This window comes from Puma concolor, chromosome C1 (assembly GCF_028749965.1).
Source record: "Puma concolor isolate L17-30 chromosome C1, mPumCon1.1.hap2, whole genome shotgun sequence".
Taxonomy (NCBI): domain Eukaryota; kingdom Metazoa; phylum Chordata; class Mammalia; order Carnivora; family Felidae; genus Puma; species Puma concolor.
This window is the reverse complement of record NC_141674.1, coordinates 139,455,555-139,481,444: the sequence shown is the minus strand read 5'-3', so window position 1 is coordinate 139,481,444 and position 25,890 is coordinate 139,455,555. Positions and strand designations below refer to the sequence as shown.

Below are 25,890 nucleotides of genomic sequence, written 5' to 3'. Positions count from 1 at the left end.
GCTGTACTTGTAATTCGACACCTGTATGTGCTACAAAGTAACCACTAGAAGTCTAGTTACAATTCATCATCATACAATTGACCGTCTTCACCTGTTTGGTGCCTCCCCTCCAACTCCCTTCACCTCTGATAACCATCAGTTTGTTCTCTGTAGCTATGAGTTTATTTTTGCGTTGTTTTGTTTGTTCATTTGTTGTATTTTTTTAATCCACATATGAGTAAAATCAAATGATATTGGTCTTCCTCCAGCTAACTTATTTTACTTAGCATAATACCCACAAGTTCTATCCATGTTGATGCAAATAGCAAGATTTCATTCTTCTTTATGGCTGAGAAGTATTCCATTGCATACATGAAGCACATCTTTATCCACTCATCTATAGATGGACACTTAGGTGGTTTTCATATCTTGGCTATTGTAAATAATGCTGCAGTAAACATACAGGTACATACCTCATTTTGAATTAGTGTTTTTATATTCTTTAGATAAGTACCCAGGAGTGGAATAGCTGGATGATAAGGTAGTTCTATTCTTAATATCTGGGGAAACTCAAAACTGTATTCCATAGTGGTTGCTCCAATTTATATTCCCTCCAACAGTATGTTCTTTTTGCTACACGTCCTCTTCAACACTTATTTCTTGCTTTTTGACAGCAGCCATTCTATCAGGTGTGAGGTCATATCTCATTTTAGTTTTGATTTGCATTTCCATAATAAATTTTTTTTGGGGTTTATTTATTTATTAAGGGAGGACAGAGAGAGAGGGATGGGTGAAGGGAAAGAGTAGAAGAATCCCAAGCAGGCTCCATGCTCAGCACAGAGCCCAACGTCGGGCTCAGTCTCATGACCCTGAGATCATGACCTGAGCTGAAATCAAGAGTGGATACTCAACCAACTGAGCCACCCAGGTGCCTCTGCATTTCCCTAATAATTAGTGATGTTGAACATCTTTTCATGTGCCTGTTGGCTATCTGCATAAGACATTGGAAAAATGTCTATACAGATTCTCTGCCGATTTATAGCTTATAATTTTCTGTCCATATATAATATATATAGTTGTTTATTTTCTTATTGTTGACTTCTATGAGTTCTTATATATTTTGGATACTAACCTCTTATTGGATACGTGATTGGCAGATATCTTCTCTTATTCAGTAAGTTATCTTTTCATTTTGATGGTTTTCTTTGCTGTGTGAAGCTTTTTAGTTTCATGTGGCCCATTTGTTTGTTCTTGCTTTTCCCTTGCCTTTGGAAATAGATCCGCAAACTCATTGCTAAGACTGATGTCAAGGAGCTAACTGCCTAAATTTTCTTCTAGGAATTTTATAATTTCAGGTCTTACATTCAAGTCTTTTATCCATTTTGAGTTAATTTCTGTGTATGGTGTAAGAGAGTGGTCTAGTTTTATTCTTCTGCTTGTAGCTGTCCAGTTTTCCCAGCACCATTTTGAAGAGTCTGTCCTTTCTCTGTTGTATGTGCTTGGCTCATTTGTTGCAAATTAATTGTTACTATGTGTATAGGTTTATTTCTGGGCTCTCATTTATGTTCTATTGATCTATGTATCTGTTTTTTATGCCAATACCACACTGTTTTGATTACTATAGTAATCTTTGCTGCGGTGCAGTTTGAAACCAGGTAGTGTAACTACCTCCAGCTTTGTTTTTCTTTCTCAAGATTGCCTTGGTTATTCGGAAATGATGCTCAACATCACTCATCATCAGGAAATACAAATAAAAGCCACACTGAGATACCACCTCACTCCAGTCAGAGTAGCTAAAAGGAACAAATCAGGGGGCGCCTGGGTGGCGCAGTCGGTTAAGCGTCCGACTTCAGCCAGGTTACGATCTCGTGGTCCGTGAGTTCGAGCCCCGCGTCGGGCTCTGGGCTGATGGCTCAGAGCCTGGAGCCTGTTTCCGATTCTGTGTCTCCCTCTCTCTCTGCCCCTCCCCCGTTCATGCTCTGTCTCTCTCTGTCCCAAAAAATAAATAAACGTTGAAAAAAAAAATTAAAAGGAACAAATCAGGAGACTACAGATGCTGGCGGAGAGGTGGACAAATGGGAACCCTCTTGCACTGTTGGTGGGAATGCAAACTTGGTGCAGCTGATCTGGAAAACAATGTGAAGGTTCCTCAAAAGATTAAAAATAGAACTATCCTATGACCCAGCAATAGCACTGCTAGGAATTTACCCAAGGGATACAGGAGTGCTGTTGCATAGGGGCACATGTACCCCAATGTTTATAGCAGCACTTTCAACAATAGCCAAATTATGGAAAGAACCTAAATGTCTAGCAACTAATGAATGGATAAAGAAGTTGTGGTTTATATATACAATGCACTACTACTTGGCAATGCGAAAGAATAAAATCTGGCCATTTGCAGCAACGTGGATAGAACTGGAAGGTATTATGCTAAGTGAAATAAGTCAGTCAGAGAAAGACAGATACTATATGTTTTCACTCATAGGTGGATCTGGAGAAACTTAACAGAAGACCATGGGGGAGGGGAAGGGAAAAGTTACAGAGAGGGAGGGAAGCAAACCATAAGAGACTCTTAAATACAGAGAACAAACTGGGGGTTGATGCGGGTTAGGGGAGGAGGGAAAGTGGGTGATGGGCATTGAGGAGGGCACTTGTTGGGATGAGCACTGGGTGTTGTATGGAAACCAATTTGACAATAAAGTATATTGAAAAAATTAAGTTTTAAGTAGAAAAAAATAAAGGCATGGTTCTAGTAAAAAATAAAAAAATAAAAAAACAGAATCTTTTGTGGTTTTTTTAATAAATTTTAGAATTATTTGTTGTAGTTCTGTGAAAAATGCCACTGGTATTTTAACAGGGATTGCATTTAATCTGTAGACTTCTTTGGGTAATATCTACATTTTAACAATATTAGTTCTTCTAGTCCATGAGTGTGGAATATCTCTCCATTTATTTGTGACATCTTCAATTTGTCTCATAGTGTTCAGTTTATAGGTCTTTCACCTTTTTGGTTAAATTTATTCCTAGGTATTTTATTCTTTTTAATGCAATTTCTTAATTTTTCTGATAGTTTGTTGTTAGTGTGTAGAAATGCCACAGATTTCTGTATATTTATCTTGAATCCTGTAACTTTAGGTTTGTTGTTCTTGTTGTTCTTGTTGGTGTTTTTGATAGAGATATTAGGGTTTTATACATATAATATGGCATCTGCAAATACATGACAGTTTTGCTTCTTCCTTTTCAATTTGGAATAATTTTATTTTTCTTACCTTATTGCTGTGGCTAGGATTTCCAATAATATGTTGAATAAAAGAGGCAAGAGTAGACATTCTTGCTTTGTTCTTGATATTAGAGGAAAAACTTTCAGCTTTTTAGCATTAAGTATGATATTAGCTGTGGGTTTGTCATAAATGGCCTTTATTATGTTGAGGAACATTCTCTCTATACCCACTTTATTGAGAGTTTTTAATTATAAATGGATGTTGAATTTTGTCAAATGCTTTTTCTGAATCTATTGAGTTGATCATATGATTTTTATTTTTTATTTTGTTAATGTGTTGTATTATGTTGATTGATTTGTGGATGGTGAACCATCTTTGCATACCTGAAATGAATCCCACTTTCCCACTTGCTTATGCTATATGATCCTTTTAATGTATTGTTGAATTCAGTTAGCTAATATTTTGTTGAGGATATTTGCATCTATATTCATTAAGGATATTGGCATGTAATTTTCTTTATTTTTTGTGGTAACCTTGTCTGATTTTGGTATCAGGGTAATACCAGCCTTGTAAAATAAGATGGGAACATTCCCTTCTCTTCAATTTTTTGGAACTTTGAAGATAGGTATTAAATCTGAATGTTCAGTAGAATTCACCAGTTACATGATCTGGTCCTGGACTTCTGTTTTTTGGGAGATTTTTGACTATTGATTCAATATCTTTACTAGAAATTGGTCTATTCAGATTTTCTATTTCTTCATGATTCAGTCTTGGATGGTTGTGTATTTCCAGGAATTTATCCATTTCTTCTATGTTGTCTAATTTGTTGGTTCATAGTAGTTTCTTATGATGAGTTATATTTCTCTGGTATCAGTTGTAACTTTACCTCTTTTCTTTCATATTTGTTTACTTGATCCTTCTTTTTTCTTGGTTAGTCTAGCTAAAGCTTTGTCAATTAGGTTTATCTTTTTAAAGAAACGGTTCTTAGTTTCATTGATCTTTTCTATTACCTTTTCAGTCCCTATCTTATTTATTTCTATTCTGATCTTTATTGTTTCCTTCCATCTACTAACTTCAAGTTTCATTTGTTCTTCTATTTCTAGCTTCTTCAAGTGTAAAGTTTGATTGTTTATTTGAGATTTCTTGTTTCTTGAGGTAGGCCTGTATTGCTATGAACTCCCCTTTTAGAACTGCTTTTGCTGCAGTTTGATGTGATGTTTTTTGTTTTCATTTGCTCTAGATATTTTTAAAATTTATCCTTTGATTTCTTCAATGACTTATTGGTTGTTCAGTAGCATGTTGTTTAATTTTCACATTTTTGTGGCTTTTCCAGTTTTCTTCATATAATTAATTTCTAGTTTCATACCACTGTGGTCAGGAAAGATGCTTGATACACTTTCAGAGTTCTTGAGACTTGTTTTGCGGCATGATGTGATCTATCCTGGAGAATATTCCGCACATATTTGCAAGAATGTGTGTTCTGTTGCTTTTGGATGGAATGTTTTGTGTATATCTGTTAAATTCATCTGATCTATATGTGATTTAAGGGCAATGTTTTCTTATTATTTTTCTGTATATCCACTGATGTAAATGGGCTGTTAAAGTCCCCTACTACTATTGTATTACCATCAGTTTTTAGTTCTGTTAATATTTGCTCTATATATTTTGGTGTTTCTATGTTGGGTGCATAGATACTTATAAATTTTATATCTTCTTTCTGATTGGCCCCTTTATCATTAGGTAATACCCTTCTTTGTCTTTTATTAGTCTGTTTTAAAGTCAATTTTTTTGGACATGAGTATAGATATACCAGCTTTCTTTCTTTTTTTTTTTTAACATTTGCTTGGAATATTTTTCTCCATCCCTTCCCTTTCAACTGTATGTGTCATTATTTCTGAAGTGAGTCTTGAAGGCAGTATATGAATGCGTCTTTTTTTTTTTAATCTATTAAGCCACTCTGTGTCTTGGAAAATTTAGTCCATTTACATATAAAGTAATTATTGATAGGTATGTACTTATTGCCTACTTGTTATTTGTTTTCTGGCTGTTTTTCTAGTTCTTCCCTGTTCCTTTCTTCTCTTTCTCCCTTTCCTTGTAACTTAATGGCTTTCTCTACAGTTGTGTTTAGATTTTCTCTGTTTCTTTTGTGTATTTACTATGAGTATGACTATGCTTTGTGGTTACTGTGAGGTTCATGTATAATATTTTAAGTATATAACAGAAAGTTTTAAGTTGATAGAAACTTAAATTTAAATACACTCCAAAATTTGACATTTTTACTCCCTCCTAAACCACATTTTATATTTTTGATGTCAGATTTCACATCTTATTTTCTGCATTCCTTACCTAATTATTGAAGTTTTAGTTAATTTTGCTATAATTATTTTTTTAACCTTTATATTACATTTGCTTCATAAGTGATTGATCCACTACCTTTTTTATGTATTTACCTTTTCCAGTCAGATTTTTACTTTCATGTGTTTACTTGTTATTAATTAATTAATTAATCTTCAGTCTGAAGAAATCAGTTTACAATTTCTTATAAGGCTGGTTTAATGGTGCTGAACTATAGTTTTTGTGATTTTTGAGAAACTATCCCCTTTTAAATTCTGAATGATAACCTTGCCATGTAGAAAATTTGTGGTTGGAAGCATTTTCCTTTCAGGATGTTAATCTTAAAAATAAAAAGGCAGTTATTTTTCTAACAAAAGTGGATTTAATAGGAAATAGCAAAGAATTGTAATCTGGGACAAGGAAGCTACTGTAAAAGCATTGGCAAGTCCAGAGAACAAAAGAGAGTTTTTTTTGTTGTTGTTGTTGTTTTGTTTTTTTGTTTTTTTGTTTTTTTTTTTAGAAAACAGGACGTAAAGAGGGCTATTATAAACTGGGAGTTTAAAGTATAATGGCTTTTTAAATAAAGTTTTTATTTTAATTCAGTCAGTTAACACACACATACAGTATTATATTAGCTTCAAGTGTACACTATAGTGATTCAACAATTTCATACATCATCTGGTGCTCATCATGACAACTGCACTCCTTAATCCTCATCACCTATTTAACACAACCCCCTATTATTCCCTCCTCTCTGGTAACCATCAGTTTATTCTCTTAATTAAGAGTTTGTTTCTTGGTTTGTCTATTTGGCTGAGTTGTGACAGTCTGTCATTGTGTAAGCTGTTCCTTCCTCCTACTGGGATAGTGAAGTAGTAGCTAAAGCAGTATGGACTTGAAAGATATATCTCTAACTGTTGTGCTTGCAATTCGGATGTTGTTGCACAGGGCTCAGGTGTGCTATCCCTCCCTACCTGGGCCAGGTGTTCGAGGGGTGTTGCCTATGTGAGCTTTGTGTGCCTGCTTGCTGCCATGGGGCCACAGCTGTGGTGCTGGCATGGGTGAGGCTATCATTTGGCCCAGCCACTGTGCACTGTTATGGCATGGGGTGGATCCTTGGCAAGGTGGATCTTCTCATAATAGCAAGCTAGAAGAAGAGTTCCAAAATGGTGCCCACCAGCACTGGCACCAGCAAGTTAGAATGAGATCGTAAAAATGGCCCCCGTTAGTGTCTCTGTCCCTGGAAGGCGTCTCAACAAGTTCCTGCCTCTCTGGCAGACACATCAAGATTAGTGTGTGTCCTTCACATATGGTCTAGGCATTTTTCAATCTGCTGCTTTTGTGCTGGGGCCTGGGGTGAGTGAATCTGTGTGTGAGCCCCTTAAGAGGGGATTCTTGTTCCCTACAGTTCTACGGTTTTCCTGGACATCCTCATTGGGTTTCAAAGGCAGATGTTTTGGTGTCTTGTCTCCTATGTAGGATCTAGGTGTTGGGATGCTTGATGTGGAGCATAGACCCTTCACATCTTGGGAAAAACCCCATATTTTTCAGATCCTTCCCAGCTGTGGATCACAGAGCCTGGTGTGTCTTTGTGTGTGTGTGTGTGTGTGTGTGTGTGTGTGTGTGTGTGTGTGTTTTCATGGGACTGTGTCTCTGCTTCTCCTACCTGTTGTGATGCTGAGCTTTTATCCTTTCTTGTGGAGGCTGTGTTCATAGATTTTCAGGTCTTTTTCAGAGGAAATTGTTCCATATGTAGTTGTGAATTTGTTGTGTCTGTGGGAGGAGGTGAGTTCAGGATCTTCCTACGCCACCATCTTGAACAACCCCTCTGACTGTTTTATTTTTCTATGTTAAATTTTAACCTCATTGAAAGTAAAAGCTGGCGCTATAGTCATAAATGTACTTAACAAAAACAAAACACAACACAGTCTCATAAAAAACTTATGTCTTCAAAAATGGTGACTTTCTTTGATATCATTATTTTTTTTTTTCTTCAACATTCCTTCTGTTAAGCCTGACTAAACTCCAGAAGACATCCTACACTAAGGTGTGATAGGCAATATAATGATATCTCAAAGATGTCCACATTATAATCCTTGGAACCTGTAAATATGCTACCTTACTTGACAAAGGGGAATTAAGGTTGTTAATCAGCTAACCTTATAATAAGGACATTATTCTGTTTTATTGAGTGGTCTCTTGTGATCACAAACGTCTTTAGGAGCAAAAGAGGGAGGCAAAAGAGAAGGTCAGAGAGATGTGACATGAGGACATAACCCTCCATTTCTGGCTTTGAAGATGAAGGAAGGGGCCACAAACCAAGGAATATGAGTGGTCTTCAGAAGCTAGAAAAGGCAAGGAAATGGATTCTCCATTACAGCTTCCAGAGAGGAGTATAGCCCTGTCAACATGTTGATTTTAGTGCAGTGAGACCTATTTTGGACCTGTGACTTCCAGAAGAGTAAGGTCATAGTTTTTTATTGTTTTCAGTCACTAACCTTGTGGTAATACATTGCAGCAATAGAAAATTAATACACAAGGTAAACATGAAATGATTCACCCCAATAGATAAACTCCCTTTCTGGCTGATTGGATCCCTCAAATTGCCTGAATTTCCTGAGGGCATATTCATTAACCCTCATTCATATCCTCTCCATTTCAAACTGTATGCCATGGACTTTTTAAAAATTTTCCTGTATCTCCTATTTTCTTCTCTAAAATTACCCAAGTTTCATTGTTTAGGGTTTCTTTCTACAGATGAGAACATCTCTAATAATAACTATCAAAGTTGATATTTTAGAAATGGGAAAATTATGTTCTATATGGTCCATATCAGTCAGGATCCAGTATGAAGATATACACCATGTAGTTGTTTGAAGAAGGAAAGTTACATATAAAGAGTTATTAGCTATAGCAAGAGGATTGGAGTTTTGAGGAATTAGAAAACTAAAGAATGCTAGAGAATATAGAAAAAACACATATGAGGAGCATGAACTACCTGGGGCTTAGCTAGAGCACCAGAGGAAAAGTGCCCCCAGGGCTGAGATCCAGATCTTGTTGGAGGGCATGGCTGTGGCTCATTGGATATTTGTTGTGGTATCTTGCTGGTATAACTTGCTGAAAATCTGTCCTTTGGAATGTTACAGAAGCCTAACTTCTGGAATGCCAAGGAAAGCCTCCCAGGAAGGTGTCTTGCTGGAGACTTTGTGCTGTGAAACCACCCAAGGAGGGTGCTGGGGTAAGCTGTCGGCCACTGACTGATGCTGGCCTTTCTGCACATAGGATCTGGATGCTGGAGAAGCTGTTTATGCTGCAGGGTCTGGGTGTTGAAGAAGCCATGCGTGCTGGATCTGAAATCAGGAAGGAAGCTCCCTTCCTCACACAGTGTCTCTTCAGCACTTTCTGCTGACAGAGCTTAACATCATGCCTGCTGACAGAGGAAAATATTCACAGGGCTCATCTTCATTTACAGAGCAGTCAGTGAGGGGTAAATTTGGAATTGAGAGGCAATAACTTGATAACTGGCAAATGGTCCCAAAGGGCATACAACATAGGACAATGGTTCTCAAAGTGTGATCTGTGAATCTCTGGGTTCCCTGAGATCCTTTCAGGGCACGTGTGAGGTCATAACTTTTTTTTTTTTTTTTTTTTGATAATATTAAATTACTTTTTTGCCTATTAACTGTGTGGGCACTTGTGGTGCAAAAACAATGGTAGTAAAACTGCTGGCACTTTAGCCAAAAAGAAAGCAGTGCACCAAACTGTACTAAGAGTCATTGTATTGTTTACTACCATTCATGTGATGTATAAATAACTTCTTTTAAAAATCGCCTTGATGCAACAGTAGAAATGATTAACTTTGTGTATCCACAAAGAAATTTCATACTTTTTAAAAAATATTCTGCGTGATGGAATGGGAAGAATGCATAAAGTAATTCTTCTGTGTATCCAGTTACAACAATTGCTCTGAGGAAAAAGCAATTGTACAGTTGTTTTAGTCGCAAACTGTATTGGCTACTTTTTATCATAGGATGATATTTTAATTTGAAAGAATGATAACCTATGGTGATGCAGACTTGGGTATTTGGTACACATTTTCTTAAAAGTGAACAAAATGAACCTATCAATCCACAGAAACCTGAGCATGTGTTGCCAATGATAAAATTCAAGCTTTCAAGTGGAAATTTGAATTTTGGAAAACTTAAATCTCCCATCATGAGCTTGACAGCTTCCTAATCCTTAAAGATTCCTCTGACAAGATTAGTAGCAATATCACTAATACGACTCTTTGATATTCTATAATGAAACGTGTCAACATTTAGAAGATCTGATAACCTAGTGAATTAGTATTTTCTAGATAACCAATGCATGCTGTCACAAAATCATTCATGGATCAAAGATCCATTTAAAGCGTTAAGATAGATCAATGGATTTTAATGCAGCAGAAGACAAAATGGCCATTGATACTGTTTCAGATTCTATATTGCAGCTAACCTGTAAGACACTATCATGAATTGAGTTTTGGGTATTAGGCTAAGTGAAATTAGTCAGAGAAAGACAAAAATCCTATGACTTCACTCATATGAGGACTTTAAGAGACAAAACAGATGAACATAAGGGAAGGGAAACAAAAATAATATAAAATCAGGGAGGGGGACAAAACAGAAGAGACTCATAAGTATGGAGAACAAACTGAGGGTTACTGGACGGGTTGTGGGGGGGGGGTGGGCTAAATGGGTAAGGGGCACCAAGGAATCTACTCCTGAAATCATTGTTGCACTATATGCTAACTAATTTGGTTGTAAATTTTAAAAAATAAAAAATAAAATTAAAAAAAAATTTCCAGTTACCTGAAAAAGATATCAAAAATCTCGTCCCTTTTCCAAGTACTTCCAAGATTTCCTTCTTACGCTCCAATCAACATATCACAACAGATTGTATGGAAGCGGGTATGAGAATCCAGCTGTCTACTATTAAGTCAGAGACATTAAAGTTATTTGCCAAGATACAAAATAATGTCACTCTGCTCACTAAATTTTTTGTTTTAAGACAGTGTGGTTATTTTTAATAAAATATTTTATATATGTTAATGCATAATTGGTTTATTATTTTTATACTTATTACTAAATATTTAAGTAATTCTCTGTAAAAATTTCAAATATAGTAAGTATTAATATTAGAACTCACAAGCACAAAAGCTCTCTGGGCACCCCCAAATTTTGAAAGATTATAAAGGGGTTCCAAGGACAGAAGCTTGAGAATTACTGACATAGGAAAATAAATGGGTATAAATTGTATATTTTAGTTCAAGATAGGAAGTACTATCTGAAATTGGAGCTGTCACAATCCCACTAGTAATTAAAACAAAAGTAAGTTAAAGTACCAGATAGAAATGATTTCCTACCCCTCACATTGGCAAAATTAAAACAATCTGATAGTATCAAGTTGGTCAGAGTGTGCGAGTGTAAGAACTCTCATTTATTGCTGGTGGAAGTTTGAGTGATATAATCACTGGGGATAGATAATGGACAATCTCTTGTTTGATTGAAAATGCATTTTATAATCAGGCAATTCTACTTTTTATTATATGTTTTTGAGAATCTTTCGCTGTTGTACTCAACGATGGCATGGGCACAGAGGCCTACTGTTGGCCTTTTTTTGTAATAGCAGACAAGCTAATTCAAAGCAGCACCATTATATACCCGGATCCCATATAATTGTTAAAGTGAAGGTGCTAACTCTCCAAATGTATTTAGAGGTCTTTAAAACATAATGCTGAGTGAAAACAGCAAATTACAGGGAGACATATATGGTACAGTATCATTTATGTACATTATAAAAGCCACACTCACAAAATATCTATGTGTTAAGTTGAATGATGTGAAATTGCATTCTTTAGGTCAAAAAATAGTTGAGGATTAGCAAATCCATATCATTCAAGTGAAGGTTAAAAGACTATCAGAAGTTTAAGAAACCTAGGAATTTATCACACTACATTCTTCTGGGGAAGGCGATATAGGCTGGCCAATGGTGAGGGACTTCAACTTTATCTGTAATTACTTTCTTTTATAATAATGAAAAACAGATAAAATATCAAAATGAAAATTATAACTGATAGGAATTTGGGTGTTTATTTTGCTATGGTATCTCAAGAAATTATTGCTTTTAACTGGAAATGTCTCAAAGAGGATGAAATGAGTCAAGAGGCAGCCTGCTTCTTTTACTGCAGTGTTCAGGATATTGTAGGGGACATTCAAACATCCAGTTCTGGGGCTTCTGGGAAACCCACTGCCTTTACTCAAAGACATAAATGTGGTTAGAGCAGCTTCTAGTTCTGTGGCAGCTTGTTGTGGTAGGAAAGAGGCGTGAGAACCGTGAATTTCTTCAGAACTCCTATCAATCCCAATACCTAATTAGGTTCATAAAGGCTGACTTCTGGTGCTTAGTGAAGGAAGATTTTTAGCTAGCAGAATATTCACTTCAGCAGACCTGAAAATACTGACTTCATCCAGTCCCTCTAAACAGTCCATTTGGATATTTTTCACCAGGACTGTGAAAGTTAGACTGACCTATTAGACACAGATAAAACAAACTTAAGATGTATAAATTGTAGTTAATAGGCAGCATGTAACCTAATGTATTACAAGCATCTTCTTTGGATGGTACTTTGTTTTTTCTTTGTTTCTGAACTGCCTTAAAAGTAGGATTTTTAGTGGGAGCCTTACAAAATTGAAAACAAATGACACAATAAGTTAGTATTTAAGTCTTTCATGCGGTTATTCTTGCAGAGCTTTGGTTGGAGAGGAGAAGGGAAGATCTGACCAGGACCTTAAGAATATCCCAGCCTAACTGGATAGCCAGAGCCCATACAAATGACGTTCCTATCAAACAAGCTATAGGAAGTGATAACACTGAGTTTTGGCAGCCATGGCTAGAGAGAGCACTGTAGCTGTTGTGGAAAGATTGTGATAAGAGCTGGCTTGGCATGTGTTTGGGAACAGCTTCCCAGGGGAGATTGAAAAGGGAGATAGATGGGCCAGTTTACCTGTGTGAGATCCAGTTTACTTACTGTGGGACTTGTGATTTTCTGCTGAGCTTGGAGGTTAATTCTGGAAGAGTGGATTAAGCCCAGCAACACCGTTGTGATTCACGGCAGAGTCTTGACTCTTGCAAATGAGTCGGGAAATATGAGGAGTGTGAAATATAGCAGGCGATGGCTAAATAGTTCAGTGGTGGTTATTGTTATTAGAATGTGTGAGGCAGTCTTCTATTTATAGCACACTGTTCTGAGCATTTGTCCAGCTCTACCTCTACCCAAAGAACTCAATGTGACATCAGGCTGGAGAGCTGCTCATCTAGGTGAAATTACTAAGGGGATTCCAGTGGAGCTTCAGATTATTCACATTTCAATGACATTTCCTCACAAAAGATATAGGACTGCTTATATATAGTCAGCTGTCAGACAGCGACACGGAAATGTGCTCTGAGATGGGCCCTGGATGCTGTGGGGTTTATTTCTCTAGCTTAGGGCCACACCAAGGTAGAATCTTTAGCAACTCTGCCCTTTTTCACACGTCCTAAGTCATAGTGGTCCAAATGAATCACCTTTTGTAATATATTTGGACATCTTCTTATTCTTAATGAATCTCTGTCTTCTAGGCTTAGCATCCTGACAGTTTATTCAGTCATTCATTTGTTTAATATGTGTTGAGTAGTCTGCTAAGTGCAGTTAAAAATAAATACGTTTTTAATCTAATGAAGGAGGTAAGGAACATCCTCAAAGATCCTTAAAACAAAATGGAATGAGAAGTGCCATGTCAACCAAGAGCAAGAAGGGTTCCAAGAATGGCAGTGTTCAGATGGCGGTGGGTGGAAGAGGTTGATAATAGAGGGAGAGCTCCCTCTCAGGAGGGAGCTGAGAGCCTTACAGGAGAAGCAGAACAAAGGTGTCAGCTTCATGACCAGGTTTATGGCTTGGTAGTCCTTCTAACTGATGGTTTAAAAATATCTGTTCAACATTTGTTTAGTGGAAAATAAGACCCACAGAAGCCTCTTCTCTACTGCCTCAAGTGATTTAGTTCTGGTCCCCAGCTTGTATACCCTATTTAGGAGGGGAAAAGCTCTGTGGTTACCTGGATCCACTCCCTCTGGAAGGCAGTATAGCCACCTGCCATCTGTGGTTATTCACACTTACCCCTGCCAATCCTCCCCAAGCCCAAGTGGCTTTATTAAATTATTCCTTCTTAACACCTACAGTGCTGTTTCTGAATGGAGTCCTAGTAAACACAGTTTGCTCCATTTCGCTACATTCTTGAGCACTACTGGAATAGTTGCCATCTGGCCCTCTCCCTAATCTAGCTCTGAAGAGAAGCAACAGCCTGAGCAAAAGTTCAGACTGGAGAGCTTGGGGGTGACATTCCAGAATATGAAATATCATCTGTAAAGAAGTAGTGAAAGAAACTGCTGCAAAGGAGGGGCATCAGCTTGTAGAGGCCTGTGAAGACTAGTCTAGTCTAAGTGAATGGGCCTCTGTTCACTAAGTCATAGGAAGGCACTAAAGGATTATGAGCCAGGATTATGATTTGCAAAATCAGATTTGTAGTTTGGGAATTCTTTTTGGGTTGATAAAAGGAAATAGTGGACCTAAAGATGTATGAGAGTTGTACATTCTCATTCTTTATAAATGTCTACATTTCAAAAATTTCTATAGTCACTAATAGTCATACTCAATGGTTAATATTTTGCTGTTTCTGTCCAGTTGTATTTCTTTGTGCATGTTTATGTGGTTGGGATTACAATGTCTATACAACTTATTTTCAGTTTTTGTACCTACCATAATAACACTAATGCCCCACGTTATTAAAACTCTTCACGAATAGTTTTTAATTGGTTGTACCATATTTTGTAGAAATCCTTTTTTTCTCAACCATTTCCTTAATGTTGAGCATTTGAGTTATCATCTATTTACTATTAAATCATGTTATAATTATTTAATTAAGATTCATTTGGCAGCAACATGATTTGGAGAAGAAGGTTATGTTACACAATAACACATAACTGAAATGGGAGACAATGACAGGAAGAAGTTTCATTGATTCCACGTCTAATTTGGGTAGGAGTGAAGGAAGGAATGGAGGAAATCTTATGGGATTATTGTGAGCTTTTCAAGCTTTGATTTTTAAAAGGCCCGCACCAAGTTTTCTTCCTCTTTTATACCCAGTGAGCCCTCATTACATGGTTTGTTTAATAAATGGATGATGAATGAGTAATTGAACACTAGGCTTTAGCAATGCTGCTGTTGCCAAGTACCATCACATGCATACATTCTAAATAACATTTTTACTATGGCTTCCCCAAAGAAAATGGTAACCATCCTTGGCAACTATTATCTAAACCATCCCAATGCACCAATTCCCTGTGATGTGTCTGATGTATTTATTTACTTCTTTTTGGAAACACAACACCCATGAAAACAAAGAGTGGTCAGCAAAGAAATTAATACATTTGCTTGTGTTTTTTTTTTCAATATTTTTCATTTACTTCTGGTCAATAGGCAAGCATGTATAAAAATTTCTATAATGTGCCAGTGCTATGCTCAGTGCTTTGGCAAGTAAAGTGTGTATTCTGCCTTATGCATGACTTATAATTTAGTCATGTAGCAGAAACTAACATGCAGAGATAAAAAAGAGAGAATGATTGAGAGATCGTGTTTAGTGAAGAACGCATTTATTATCTACTGAAGCTTAGAGACAGGAATAACAGAATGGGATAAGAATATTAGTAAACACAAAGAAGGCAAGGTGAATTTCATGAACCAAGTTGAATTTCTGTCAGTATTGTGGTTTTGTCTAATTCCTTGAAATGGAGGCAGGCAACGGATGGTCCCCACTTCCTGTGTAGGGGATCCTTCTTTACTTCCTTATGATAAATGGAGACCCCTAAACTCATTTAATCAGTGCTTTACCACCACATTCTCAACTGCGATGTTGGCCTGAGTCTACAACCCCAGAGACAGACAGACTTGCACCTAAGACCTGCTATAATCCACGTGAATAATCAATATTTGCTGGTGCAATGATCTCACTCTGGGAAATAATGCTTCTGAGCTAATTGAGCTAATGAGAATATATTAGCTATTGGTCTAGTGAAAGTGATGGCAGAGTAATCTAATTCCTACTGGCTCCTGGATAACCTTCAATTTAAAGGTAATGACATTAAGAAATGTTAAACTGAGTATGCTCAAGTGTACATGATATGTACTCATTAGGCAGTGCAAATGGCCATCAGTAAGTCATAATGATTCTTTAGAGCAGGGGCTCTTCACCTGGGGTCCATGGATAGAATTCAGAAAGTCTGTGGACTTGGATTAAAAAGAGAGTACAACCTTATTTTCCCTAAATTCTAATGAAGTTGAGCATTTTCCTTCATCAGGAATATGGGCAGCAAGTTACAGTGGTATTCAAGGTACCCGTGACTTAGTCATGAATAGAAACTACACCTATTTTTGTATCACATTGCGTTTGTTTCCTATATCCTATAAGATATTGTTTACATTCAACAGTACTTTGCAAATATGATAATTAGACCTGCAAATGGATCTTGCTATTTCATACATTAATAAAGACTATGTTGTTATATCAATAATTTTTTTTTTAACATTTTGATATTAGTATTTAACTATAACTGGTTTTCTTTGTATTCTTTTTGGGGTTTTTTTGGTGTGTGTGTGGGTTTTTTTTCTTTTGCTTTAAAAAAACTTTGTTGTGAGAAGCCATCATAGACTTTACCTGACTGCGAAGGGGTTTATGCACAAAATGATTAGGGACCCTTACTTAGAAAGAGGAACCTTTTGTTCCTGGTGAAAACTTTGCTACTTGCAATACAAATTCTTTCTGTTTTTCTGACACGGGGGATCCTACCAGTCCCTTCCTATGGGGGAGAACTTGGAGTGGCTCCGCTGTCAGTTTACACAGTGAGATCTTACACCATATGTAACTCTAGAGGCTGGAGAGATGACACTCTGCCAAAATGGTTGGGAAACATGGAGAAACAGAGAGCTGGTGGCTGGACCATCTTACAAGGAGAAGTGACTTCTATAAAATTTTATCATGTTGCAGACTGTTGCCTTTCCTCCTCGGCTCTTCTCCTTCTCAACTCACGTCATATCAACAAAAGTTTTAGACAAATAAACTAGCAAAATACAAGGCTGCGTGAGCCAGCCTTTCTTCCAGCCGTCCAGTTTGGTTGGGGGGATGGCTGTGGAGAAGAAAAGGGAGAAGAGATGGCCAGGGTCAAGTTGTCATTTCATCTCCCCATGTAAGACCCCACTGGCGGTGTGACATTGCTTAAGTAACACATCCTTTCTAGTCTGTGATTTCATCATATTAAAATGAGAGGCCAGTTCTGATTCTGACTGGGTTCTGAGTGCTGGGAAAGATGGAGTAGTTGTTTAAGGGCTCAAGATTTTGCTCCTGTGGCTCTGACTCCCTGACAGCCCAGACATACGCCAAGAGGAATGGAGAGAATCACTGGACCTCAGCTTCTCAGGAGCCTCTTGAAAGCTGATCTAGAATGCTTCAGGGTCTGCCATGTGAGGAGAGAGCACAGGGAGGCTCTTTGGCACTAGCTTCCTTGGGTCTTCCAAGGTGAAAAGTTGAGCAATGTCACCAGTGAGGCAGTGCAGATCCATTTCACAAAGATCTTTGGAAAGCAGACTCCTCCCCGACTGTGCTCTCAGATGGCTGGTCTGTGTCTGTCAGAGCGTAGGAGGTTATTTGGGCCCAAAAGTAAGTCCGATTCAAATGGTCATTATTTTTCCTGTTGCTTACTTTACTTTCCATAGCCTGTCTCCTTTTAAATTTATTTTTATTTTTTGCATCACTTCTGCTGATTTAAAAAATCACTCATTCTCATGCACTCCACTCCAAGAATGAAAATAAGCCTTTCAGATAAGGTTTTTGTGGCCTAAATTGGGGAAGTAGACCGGTACAAGGAAACATGTATGATGTTTATTTGGGTCCAGGTTTATTTGGGCTTAATTGTGAAAATGTGTGGTTTCTCAAGCTGCATATTCATTTATTACAATATTAAAATGATTATGGTAAAATACTTCACAGAGGCTCCTTGACTCAGTAAACAGACATCGTGGTGGTCTGAGCAAATAGCTTCTGTTATTGAAGACCATGAGGGAAAGGAAGGGGAAAAAATAGTTACAAACAGAGAGGGAGGGAAACAAACCATAAGAGACTCTTAAATACAGAGAACAAACAGGGTGGATGGGGGTTGGAGGAGAGGGGAAAATTTGGGATGGGCATCAAGGAGAGCACTTGTTGGGATGAGCACTGGGTATTATATGTAATGATCCATGGGAATCTACCCCCAAAACCAAGAGTACACTTTCACACTGTATGTTAGCCAATTTGACAATAAATTATATTTTAAAAAAAAAGAAGAAAGGGGAAAAAATAGCTTTTGTTATTTTCTGAATCTGAAGCCCACTCTTCTAACAACTACATCTTTGCTACTGAATTCTAAGAGAAGAAACTGCTTGTGAGCTCTTGCACTGGTTCTAAGGCAGCAAAAGATTACTGTATTAGAAGTTCCCTAGCTCTACAGGATTTTACCCAGGAACATTTTGTTTGTTCTTAAAACACAAAGGTCTTAATTTAGCAGAATTTTTAATTGATGGTAATTTTTGTATAATCGATCTTTAGGAGAAAAAAGGAAATGCCAATGAAATACCTACTGGTGCTTTGCTCAAGAAACCATCTTTCATTTCATGACTTGAGATTAGTGAAAAATCTGTTTAATCTCCTGTACCTGCTATCTTATGACTATACTTTATGACTATGATTAACATTCACAAATGACCAAAGGCAAAGCAAAACCTCAAATCGTTAAAGATCCAGAAAGCTTTAAGAATAGCAAAATTTGAAACTCAATTTTTCTTGCTTAACAACCCTCATTACCAAATCTTATATTGAATATGCTGATTGATTTAAGTTTTATTACCCTTTAGAAAAAGAGCCAAATCTTGTTAAGCTAGGTGCTTGAATGGAATGGTATTTGACCTCCCATTTAGCATGAAAGACAGTATATTTAAGGTGTATTTTGAAGGCTATAATATAAATTTAGATTTAGTCACCAGTGTGGCTAAGGAATTAATATCCACTTCATTCTTAATTTATTTGGTTTGAGTATTCTGCAGAAGATGAGAAAATTATGCTTAGTTAGGAAAGACCCAATGAGGCTAAAGGAGGAACATTTAACACAGTGTTTAAACTTCAGAATGAGAAAATTTCTGGAAACAAAAGAAGAAAATGAAATAAACATTTTATGATTTTTAGGTTCTGACCTCTAGTCTTTGGGGGAAGCAATGGTGGGTTGAACACTCTTTTGATTATTTATTCATGTAATTCCCATGATCATTGGCAGGATTTCTGGAATATAACATTTTAATCACTAGATCTAGACTGGACCAAGGGTGGTATGAGATTTGTTTATTATTTCATTTTATTGGAGAGTCTACAAGAATGTTATTCAGAGCTCTCAGCTTCTCCCACCCCCCCCCCCCCCGTCCATCCATGTAGCATCTCTTTCAGCCTCATTATTTTATGTCTGTAACAAGATGAGTCATAAAATCAAATGCAAAATGTTCCAGTTTGCACCCCTGGACAGAGGAACCAGCGTACAGCTCAGCGAAATGAGGCAGTAAACCTAATACTTTTGTGCAAACTGTGCAAAACTATGTACTTTTGTACATTCACTTAAAGCTTTAAGTCTGGTGGTTTAATAGAATCTTTAAGTTCATGAACAATAGGAAGAGAGGCAAGAGATGCAGAAATTAAATGAATAGTTACAATTCCATATAATAGAATGTGTAACTTTAATCAGCTTTAATCTTACATTTTGACCCCTTGTTTCTAAGCCAGTCATTCAGAGAACGAGCTGGGGTTTTATTCCACAGTATCTTGGCCATACCCCTTGCTCTGTGTGTTGTCCTTCTGTGACTTAATGTTGTGTAGTCATTTTTGCCCTGTTTGGACATCAACAACTTCCTACCCTCCTAATTCAGATGGGGACAGCCAAATGCAGCTTTATAAAAAATGATCATTTCCCATCCATCAACAAATGCTTATCAGTGGGCCAGATATACATGCTGAGAACATAGCAATGAACAAAGTGAACAAATTTCTATCCTCAGAGAACTTATGATCTACTTGAGAAAAAGACGCTAGTCAAATGAAAAATTATATAATTTCAATTTGTTGTAAGAACTTCAGTGGAAAATTAAAGTACAGTCTTTGAAGATAATTATAATTGATGTTAGTTTGGGAAGTTAGTTTGTCTTTCTGAGAATGACATGAAGATGATTTGAAGTACAAGTAACAATTAGCTGAGAAGTGAGTTGGAGAGAAGATTGTTCCAGCCAGATGGAAGCACAAGGATGAAGGTCCTGGAGGGGGGGAAGAACTGGGAGCGTGTGAGGAAGGAAAAGGTGACTAGTGAGGCTGGAGTGTGGTGTGCATGGTATGGGTGTGGGAGTAAGGGTGATGGGCTAAGGCCAGAGCTACTGGGGACTGGGAGTGGCCAGATCATGCAAGGTGTGTGGTCTTTTTTAAGGACTTTGGATAATAAGCCATTGCAAGAATTTAAGCAAGGGAATTATACAATCGAATTTAAGTAGACAATACCACTTTGGCTATTGTGTGGAAAATCAGTTGGAGGAGGAGGCAAGAATGGGAAATGGAATATTACTGCTTTAGCCCAAGACAAGATCATAGCAGCTTGGACTCCAGGGATAGCATGAAGATGGACTGGAGTTAGTGGATTCAGGTAAAGCAGATAGGACTTGGAAATGCCTTGCAGGAGGGGATGAGAAAGAAAGAAGTGACAAGTGTGACTTCCAGATTTTTGGCTACTGCAATTAAGTGTGTGGAAAAGATGCCATTTGCTGAAATAGGGAAGGCTGGAGTTGAAACAAATTGGAGGGAGAAATCAAAATTTAATTTTAATATGTTATGTTTGAAATATATTTGAGACTTTACAGTGGTGATGTTAAAGAATTCATTAGATAAAAGGGTCTTTGTTTAGAGATGCAAGTTGAAAATTAATTGGTACATAGATGCCACTTAAAGCCATGTGAATGTATATTTATTTTACTGATAAATAGCATATACTAAGAAAGGAAGAAGCTCCAGGATGGAGAGCTGAAGAACTCTAAAATCTAAAGGTCACATAGAGGAGGTCTTGTTGTTTAATAAGCCTAAGAAGGTACAAGTAAGAGAAATAAGAAAACATTTAAGATAATATGGTGTCCTAGAAGGGATCAAAGAGACCATTTCAACAAGAAGAGGGAGGTCATTTTGGTTGAATGTGGTTGGCAGTTTAGTAAGATGAGAACCTAATAATTTAGAGGTCGTTGGTGGATTTAGTAAGAATAACTTTGGAAGTAGAGGCAGCATTTAGATTATAGTAAATGGGCAGTAGGGAAGTGGATATAGAATGTATAGAAAATGTTTTAGGGAAAGATAGGCTGTGAAAAGAAGCAGAGAGGGGTGTGGTCTCTGGTGAGGGTTACAGGTCAAGGGGGGACTTTTTAGAAGATGGGAGATACTAGAGCATCTTTGAGTACTGATAGGAATCAAAAGGAAAGAGGAGGTGTTTGAGGATGAGAGGGATTAATGATGGAGCAGCCCCTCTGAGAAGGTGGGAAGGGTGGTAGATTAAGAGTGAGTTCTGCTAAAATGTCAGAGTTAGCAGAGTTGGGATTTTTCTAGGCAGGGGTTATTGAAGGGGCAGGGGATTTGCAGGCATTTGCCAAGGAGTAATTTTAATGATAGATCAATGATTTTGATGTGGGTAAGGAAGGAAGTAAGGACACCAGGGTCTTAATGAATAGAGAAATGGAGAAGTCTATGGATTTGAAGACTTGAAGGCAATGAGTGCTTTGGACAAGAGTTTCTACATGGATGCTAGCTTCACCCATACATACTAGGGTCTTTCTTTTTCAACTGCCCTACATCCTAGTTTGCATTATGTATTGCCAAATATCTTTAGAACTCCTCCACAAAAAATTCCCATGCTTACAAACTAAAGTAGAAAAGTAAAACAAATAAGCATGTCTTAAATTTCACTTAGTCTTCCCTCCTGTCTTAACATACTTCTTTTTGGCCTGAGGAGCATTGATCATGTGTTTGTTGGAGAAGAATGTTTATTGGAATGTCAGGATCCGTTCACTTAATTCTGCTTCTAGTTAGATGCCTGAATTTATGTGGTTCCCCCACCAGCAAGCTCTGTGCAAAAAAAAATCACAATTGTTTGCTTTTTCTATATAGACCTTCTAGACACAAATGTATTTCCTGACTAGGACCAAAGTATGCCTAATTATTAAAGTTTTTTTTTTTCTTGTTGGTTTCTTTCCAAACTAGATTTTTGCCCTTCATACTTAGACTTAGTTATTCGTTGAGTACCTATCAACTGACTGGCAATGTGCTAGCTTCTAGGAATAAGAAAATTTGAAAACTAATTTGCTCTGGGGCAGGCATGCAAATCCCAATTTATTGTAAATGCTTTCATTAGGCACTTATCGAGGACTAGGGGAATACTGAGGAAGGGAGCAATTAATTCTACCTTGGTAAAGGAGTTAGAAAAGGAAGGTATTTTTGAGAAGGGCTATTAAGAGTAAGTAGAAGTAGGTAGCAAAGGTGCGTATGTGAATGATAATGTTTGCAACCTGGAGAGGAGTCTGTTGTGGTTTGTGACTAAGCTGTACGGATCTAGTCCCAGGATTTCAGTTTGAAAGTTTTGCTTGACCAAATTCTGACAAAATTTATGGTCAAGCTAACAATTTGCATATTATTCTATAGGATAGAACTTTTTAAAGGTTTTAAAATAGAGGACTGATTTGATCATTTCTGTTTCTCTTGCCCTATTTCTGTTTTCCTTCTAGTCTTAATATATTTCTGTTAAGCAACTACTTTTTACCTCAGTCAAAATTACGTCTCGGAACTGACACCACTAAACTCCAGATGCCCCAACTTGAGCTGCTGATTTTGACAACTCTGATGTCCCCACTGGTCCTTTTGCCTCTGCTGCCTGAGAAAGTGGCACCCAGCCTTGGAATGATTCTCTGCCAGCGCTGCTTCTTTGAATCAAAGTCTTGAGTAGATGAGTCTGATTGGCTAGGTTTGACCATGTGACTACATTAGTTGCAAGGTAGCCTGGGATGATGAATGTCCCACATTGCCAGTTTCCATACAGAAGCTGTCTCTGCCCTGCATCAAGATTCCTAAAGGGAAAGATTCTCCAGACATAAGTAGAGTTACAAATAATGATCAGCTAAGAAAAAAAAAAAAAAAGAGAGAGAGAGAGAGAAAGAAAGCTGTTCATAAACCATCTTTTATGGATGAGGAAAGTAACTTGTCCAAGGCCACAGTGGTATAAAGCAGTGAAGGAAGGACCTGAACAGGAAGTCTGACTCCAGAACTCATATTCTGAGCCACTACATCCTATAATTAAACTGTAGAGTGATAAAGACTTTGATAAGGTGTGCACAGGGATGATAGTGATATACTGGAGAGAGTAAGGAGGTTTTTGGCTGTGAAACAGAGTGAAAGTAAAGGGTCCACCTGTACAGGAGTTGGGCATATTGGTTTTGTTAGCACCATAATGTCACTAGGGGTGGGGCAGGTTGTTACAGCCATAGTCAGGAACAGAACAGGGGAGGTGCTTGATTAGTTCAGAGCCTGTAGTTTGGCCAACTTAACCAAGCAGCATGGCTAATATTCCTGAGACTGACTTTTCAAATCTCTGATCTCTGTTGATCTATTTCTCTTAGATCTTTGCGTTTTCTAGCCTCACTTATGGGCCCCTAACCCCCTGCCTCTCCCCCCCCCCCCACTTCCCCACCCCATTTCTGACTTTTCTTTGATGTTCTTCCTGGTCACAGAGAATTTAAACTTGAGGGAATATTTAGAGGGCCTTTTCTGAGAGGAAAAACATCAGTGTTAGTCAGATATACACACACCAGATGCAAAAACAGGAATAATAAAAACGTGTAATTTTAGCTAAAACCAAATCTGATCATAAGATACATCTAAGAAGTTAAGTTTCAAATTTTTTGGATCCTTCAATGGAAGTAAATAAATTGAACGATTTTTTATAAACACTAGTCAAAATGTTGCAATAAGTCACTTCTAAGCTACATAAACATTTAGGCCCAATTACATAATTTCTATTTTTTTAATCTTGAAAAACAAAACAACCAAAAGGAGACCCTTGTGATTAGTCTTTCTGTTTCATTCATTTTCCAAGTGTTGGATTCTCAGTGACTCTAAGTTTGTAGAATGTGGTATTGCTTTCCCTGGGAATGAGCATTTCCAAAGCATCTTTCTTCTCTTGTTTTTACCTCATGGCATTATCTAGCTATCAATATCAAGATTTATTAGAATGTTCTTTATCCACCTAGAAGTCCTTAGACTCTTAGTAGGGCTTCCAGTTAAATTTTGTAAATTCCAGGCTATTGGTGAATGCTCTACAATAATAAATACTTTGTATTCCTTTCATATGTTAGTTATCCTTGTGGAAATCAGAAGTCTCCTGGCATTTGAGGGGAATATATACCTACCATCAAATACTCATGAGATCCATGGTCTTTTCCATCATGCCACTTATTAGGGTTGCTCACAAATCCGAATACAGCGTTTTCCTTTTCTTTCAGCCACTGCCAATATTTACCTTTCATTTCTTCTGTTTCCCACAATTATCCACATCTAAACATTATCAGAACTGTCCCCAGGCGTCTAAACTTTAAATGAGATTGTAACTTTTCCATTCAGGTCTTGTTTCATTAAACAAATATGTGGGTGCTACATGATTTTGCAGCAGATACTGTTTATGTGGGAGTTGGATTTGTACTGTTTACAGTTAAAGAGAAAAAAAATTCAACACTTTATTGGACATGTACTAGCATGTGGGTGAGGTTGAAGAAAATAATTGAGTGTTGAAATCAAACACATGCCTGGGAAAATATTCCTTTCTGATGGGGCAGGCAGGAAAGGCCAACAGCTGGCACACATGGAGAAATTTAGGGATTAGACCTTCTTTTTTAGAATGTTCCTTCAGAATGCCCAGTCTCCTAACTGGACCTGATTGCTCCAACAGAATTCAAGGCAAACTTCTGTCTATTTCAGAAGCAAGACATATCACCAAAGAACAAACACCATGTATCTTTATCCCATTGTACACGATCTCTCTCCCATGCTCCTAAGAGCCATTCATCCACCTGTCTGTCTGTCTATCTACCTATCATCCATTCTCATCGTACATGGTAGTTATGTTCTATCTAGTTGCTGTGAACATTGAATTAGTGAATGCTGAACCACTGCTCCTAGGATAAATGCAGGGTTGGATTCCATGTTCGCCAACTCATTATTACATACCTTGTTTCAATGTGTGTTTCTGTTTAAAGACATCTTATTTAATATGTATTGTTGATTCATTGACATTGAACTCACAGCCAGCAGTGCTATAACTCATACCTGAATGAAGCTTGTCTAACACAAGTATTTTCTTCGTAAAGCACATCACAGCCTTCTTGCACTTAGACATCATAGACAGCACTTAACCACTATGCTTGTGGGCTATTTAAAACAGTGAAACCATCAACCGAAAAGCATAAAAATGTAAAAACTATGCCACAAAGTGGAATGCAAAAAGATCTGTCTATAGTATGAAAACTAAAGCAAGAAGGTAGAACAGTGCCTTATTCAGCTGACATGTATGTCAGGTGACTCCATTTTTTTGCTGCTTCCAGCATGTCCATGAATAACTGAAAATACCATAAGTATTGATCTTGACGTGACAAATTTTAATGAACAGGAAAATTTGGAAGTACAGAATTTGCAAATAATTAGGATTGATTGTATCCATCTGTTCATTGATCTATTATCCATCCATTCATCCCTTTATTTATTTTCAGGGCATAAGGCATACTGAGAATTTCTAGTCATTTTATTTTGGTAATGTATATTGCAAATGTGACTTCGTTATCCTGGTTTTAAGACTCTTTAAAATATGCAGTCCTGAGATCAAGGACTTGCAGCTCTTATTCACTGCTATATTCCCCAACCATAAAACAGAGCATGGAACACAGTAGATTCTCAATGAATATTGAGAGAGTCAATGAGGGTTTGGCAAATGGCACTTGTTGCATAGAATAGCATATTTTTCTTTCTCTCATATGGACCTCAGGTAGAAACATCTCAGAAATCCAAAAATGTCCCCATCACTTAGGTTATTTATTTATTTATTTATTTTTGCACACAGTCTTCAAAGAGGAGGATTAAAGTAGAAT

The 25,890-nt window shown here is 37.3% G+C and overlaps 1 long non-coding RNA gene across 2 annotated transcripts in view; it reads left to right on the top strand.

Annotated features, from left to right (window-relative positions):
• Positions 1-8,679: 8,679 nt before the first annotated feature.
• LOC147578464 (uncharacterized) overlaps positions 8,680-25,890 on the top strand; it is an 88,056-nt gene continuing 70,845 nt past the window's right edge. For both annotated transcript variants that reach the window (XR_015254288.1, XR_015254287.1), the window contains exon 1: positions 8,680-8,772. This is a non-coding gene — a long non-coding RNA (uncharacterized LOC147578464). The remainder of the gene's footprint in view (positions 8,773-25,890) is intronic.